A 5,761-nucleotide genomic window follows, 5' to 3' on the forward strand; every position below is an offset into this window, starting at 1 on the left:
AACTAAACGATCTACATAAATTTGCATTATAAATCATTTCATCTTATATGCTAAACAAATGTCCACCAAAACGAAGGATTGCGTAGGATAAATATTTTGAAGGATATTGCGTACAACTTTCGCACAATAACTGTTCGTGTCAACCACAGGAATTTGAATACTGTATAATTCATCCAAGTGGAACTGTTGAAGTTACCATTGATAACTCAGTTTGAAAATCGGTACAATAACGCTTACGGATTATTAGACGAATAATATTTACCTTATGTTACATATAGACTTAGTGTTTCACTGGCCATTTACAGAAATGGCTTTATGTGGTTCGAGGTTCAACTAAAGTTTATTGGTCACAATACTGTCATGAGTTTGTGCATGACCACTCTTACTTAGCCTGCCCCCCAGTGGCACAGCGGTATGTCTGCGGACTTACAACGCTAGAATCCAGGTTTTGATACCCGTGGTGAGCAGAGCACAGATAGCCCATTGTGTAGTTTTGTGCATAATTACAAACAAATAAACAAACTTTCTCAGCCTTCACAAGTCACCAGTAAGGGGAATTTCAGTTCACTACTGATACGATGCTGCCCTCTACAGTTAGAGATCACTAATAAATCTGCCTTGCTTGTTTTTATACTACCAATAATGGATACTTTTGAGCGACTAGCTAGAATCATTATTCTGTCGAATAAGGAAAATATTTCCATTTCGCAAAAATAATTTCAATATTAAGGGAACACTAACCAAATTATAGCTTCGAAATTTTAGCTTTTAGGGTTACATAGTATGTGATGAAACTCATTTGTTATGTGTATCTTAGATAATTAAAATAAATAGATATTTTTTGGACAAGTAAATGCTATTGAAATCATAGATAAACGATCAATGATAAATATAATAACCTACTTATTTAAAAATTAAAAACTGCGGATAGGCAGTTTCACACATATGTTTAAATCATAAACTGAATTTGTTTTCTTACAAAAAAGAATAGAATCGTTTTAACATTACCCAATGTACAGTGTTTCGTCAAAAGTATATTTCCAAAACATCCGATCTAATCTACTGTTGGAGATCTTGCTTATCAATTGACGCGATCTTTTGATAACAATTAAGTTTGTTTAAGGGCTGATCTTGGCCGACTGATTAGCACGCAGAGTTGAGAAACAGGAGGTCTAAAATTCGAGTTGCAGTATCTCTCTGAACATGTTCTAACCGTAATAGCCGATCCTGTTATTCGGTTAGAATATTCGTTTAAACGTCTGGTGCAGCTGACTAGTTAACTTCCTCCAATAACCAGTTATAGGTGACAATCCCTGAACCTGGGATCTCTGACTTAGCCGTTTAATTAAGATTGAAAATACCAAATATCAATCAGTTAAGGTTTTAAATCTAAGAAATAAAAATATGTGATGATACTTCACAATGGTTTAAAAATATATTTTTTCTCAATAAATCTAACTATTTTTAGTAATATTTGTACAAGAGCCCGGTACTTTGAAAAAGTCCCACAGTGACTCTGCGATAAGTCTGAAGGCTTATAACGCTAAAAGCCGGATTTCGATATCCGTGTTGGATACAACGTAGATAGCTCCTTGTGTAGCTTTGCGCTTAACAAAAAACAAACGAACAGGCAAGAATTTTAAAAGGTTTGTTGAACAGTAACCGTAATAAAATATGGGTGTTTTGTAAAAATTAAGACCTTCTCTTTAGGATTATGAAGACAATCATTTATTTAAAGGGGTTTTAAGCCAACAAGAAATTTGCACGTAGTATTCAAATTTGATGACAAGGAACCAATTTAGAAGCGGCTTGAAAGGGTAACGAAGAAAACTTTGTTACAAGTTTAAATCTCTTTAAACTAAAACGAAATTAAAAAGAGTGTGATTTAATTGTTTAACCAGGTTTATTTCCGTCTGTATCTTAAAGGCGTGCAATATGAAGTTGTGAAGGAGATTTTGTTTTCATAAACTATTGGTTGAAATGATGGAAGTGACTAAAGAAAAATCATACTGATAAAAATTAATAAAAAACCCATATATAGGTTTTTTATTCATTTCTATTAAGACTTCTTGAACTTGTTTTTCTAACATCACGAATACTGATAACAATGATAAATAAAGTTTCGATTAAAAAGCGGATGCGAAACTGAGGGTACTTAAGCTTATCTAGCTATAGAACTTACAGTTATGTTTAATTGTCACTGTTTTTTATCGTCACAAACGACTTGATAGTACCAAGGTTCGCTGACAAAGTACCCTTAATTACAAACAACAACAACTGTTGTTGTTTGTAATTAAGCATAAAGCTACATAATGGGCTATCTGTGCTCTGTCCACCACGGGTATCGAAATCTGGATTCTAGGTTGTAACTCCGCAGACATACCGCTGTACTACTGGGGGGGGGGGCAGCTAGATAAGACGATTTTTATGTTATTTACTGCAACACATCAAACCAAGTTCAAAAACTCGCATTTATACAACCTAACACAATAGGGTAAATGTTTTTATGATTGTATGACTTTTATTTACAGTTCAACGATTTTTTGATGAACTAAAACATTTGAGTTTATGTTCTGTCTGCCGGTGAAATATAAAACTATTCTTATCACGAACTCTCCGGCTGAATTGTCTGGTTAAAAAGATGTCTTGCGTTTTCCAAACCAAGTTACAATTAATTAATAAAAACCAAGTTGCAATTAACTAATAAGAAACAAAGTTGCATAAACTTCATAAACGTTTATTAACTTAAAATTTATTTTGTATCTTTTAGTCAAACCCCATCATCCAACGCTAGTCCAAATTGAGGACATATATCTATATTTATATTATAGATATATTATTTTCCGTACAGGACTTAAGATGTTGTTCATGATTATTATAAATTCATAAGTTCTACCCATGGAATTCAAGGTTATTAACTTGTCAGACCGAATTAAAGAGGAGGTTAAAACTTGGAAAACTGCGTATTATACTAAACTTGTATAAATATGCATATAAACTGCGTATTTTAATAAACTTGAATAAATATGTATATAAATAATTGTAGTTATAAAAGCAACAGGTCTTAAGTTACTGAAAGGTAATTAAATTTGTAATGTATTCATTCTAGCAAACAAAAACTGGTACCAACATCCAACTGCATCTTATATTATTTACCTATTGAATGCTCCGGCTAAAGAGCCGGAAACTGTGTACTGCAATTAAAATAAAACTATGTTAGAAATGTTATAATTTGGCGGTTAAATTCACTATATAAGTTTAAAAAATGCATGCTTCACATAAGTTTTGTTTCCATACACTGGTAAGAGTCACACTAAAGCACAGAGGTCAAAGTCGTAGACTTTTCAAAGTGAAATAGACCTTACATAACATTTCATTAAATCACTGCTCATTCTCTTTCTCTCTTAAAAAATGCCGTGTTCTAATTGTTTAAGCACGTTTATTTATGTCTGTATCTTAAAGACTTACAATATGAAGCTGTTAATGAGATCGCTTCTGTTTTCATAAACTTTTGGTTGAAAGGATGAAAGTGTCTTAACAAAGATTATACTGATAAAAATATTAAATAAAACATAGAATAAAAAACGGGTGTGAACGTAAAATTTGGTAAGGGTTGTTTTTTATGTCTTATGTAGTGCGGGGGGAACAGACAGGGGATGGTAGTGTTTGTGCATTTTTCAATTTCTCAGTTTGTATTGTGATAGCTAATAATTGTGAATTTAATGATTACTCATTTGTATTGTTTAATGTTTATACTCCCTCATTATATGAGTGAGAGTCGACAGTGTTATGAGTGGACACTTGGAGTACTAATATTTTTTTATGGATTTTATTTATTTTTCTGGTTAGGTTGTCTTCCATGCTTAGTGTTGTACCTTTTTTGTCGTCGTTTGGGTTTTTCTGTTTTATTTTCTATTTATTTTGATGTGCATATTTTGTCTGTGTGTAGTTCAGGTAAATATCCTTGTATTTTATTATGAATTATACATGTATGTACAGTTACTTTCATAATACGTGTTGAGCATTTGATGTATTTTTGCTTATACTCCCTCTACGAGGGTGGATTAATATAGGAAAAAATACGTTCGACTGTCACCTGGAAATATCGAGCTGAGATCTCGATCGAGTTAGGGTTTTATGTTAATTTCTTTAATATTATCATATTTACAATCAACTCTTTGACTATTTTTAAAAATACGAATTCAGTTATAGATTAAATATGGGATAATATCACATTACATAATATACACGAGTGACCATATGTATTAAAAACAGCCTAATTATCTTTTCAATGTAATAGATGGCGCTACAAAACATCATTATTGATGTACCATCTTTTTCGTTCACTGCAACATCATCTTAATGGGAAAACGTATGCAAATATGTAAGGTGTTAAAGAGGACATCGACATGTATTTTGCTTCAAAGCCAATGATTTCTTTAATCAGGGCATTAACAACCTGACTGTAGGATGGAAAAGCATCATCGATAAGAATGGGGACTATTTCATTTAATAAATGTTTTGTTTTGATATATAAGTTGTTCGGGTTTTTTCATCTAAAAAAAGGCGACATTAATTTCTTGACAACCTAATATATATAACACAGCAAATACAGCCACCCAGTATTTAATTACTCTCCTTTCTGTGTGTTGACTTCGCAAAAACAAACAAACAAAAAAGAATCTGCAAGATCAATCTTAACAGCAACATAACTTAATGACAAATCAATAGAACACATCAAACAAAAACATCGTTCCCGAAAAGACGAGAAAGTCGGTGACCTTATGCATGTGATGTCACCCACTTCCAATTGGAGAAATGTGACACCATCTTGGATTGAAATTGAGAATCTACACATGCGAAGTTTACTTGCAGTTATCAACTTTTATTGAGAAAAAAAAGGTAAATACATGTTGTGTAATTGGACGATGGATAACAGGATCTGTCTTTTCATTGAAATACCTGCATCCTCAGTTGACCTAGTTAGACACGACAAATGGATGACGACTGTATGTTGAAAGTTCTGACAAGGTTTGCTGATCACTATGCAATGTTTGCGTTATCAATATGACATTTCTTTTAATATATACACTGTACTTCTCTATGTTGTAATTAAGGTATGGATAGAGAAAATTTAAACATGTGCTTAATAATTTCAAATGGGCATTATGTATTTTAAATTCATACAATTTAAAATTATATGTATTGTAAGCTAGCTTCATCATATGTAATAATAAAGTATAATTTATCAGGAATACAAAATTTGTTTTTTTTCCTTAAGAAAAACGTTATTATGTATGTATTCTAAGTTAATCAGTTGTGTAATATCATATATAAATAATGGATTCCTTCATGTAATAATAAATTACAGTATAAATGTATCATGAATTTGATTTCTACCTCTATCTCGAACTTCAGAAGTGACAACATTTTGAAATAAAGAATGAATGTTTTTTTTTTTTGTTGTTGTTAAGTGCAAAGCTACACAATGACCTATCTGTGCCGTACCCTTCACAGGTATCGAAACCAGGTTTTTTTAGCGTTATACGCCTTCAGACTTACCTCTGAGCAAGAATAAATGGAATTTTACACGGAAACGGTAAAGTTTGATTTACACAAGCTTAACGAATTCGTTATTATATATTTATTTTAGTATCAACATTTGTTAAGATTAAGTTTATATTTAGAAACATGCATAGTTTATACTGTTAAACATGTATTGCGAAACTCCCGCCTATTTTCCAAAGCTGTAGAAGATTCT

This window comes from Limulus polyphemus, unplaced genomic scaffold (genome assembly GCF_000517525.1).
Source record: "Limulus polyphemus unplaced genomic scaffold, Limulus_polyphemus-2.1.2 Scaffold335, whole genome shotgun sequence".
In the NCBI taxonomy this organism is placed as follows: domain Eukaryota; kingdom Metazoa; phylum Arthropoda; class Merostomata; order Xiphosura; family Limulidae; genus Limulus; species Limulus polyphemus.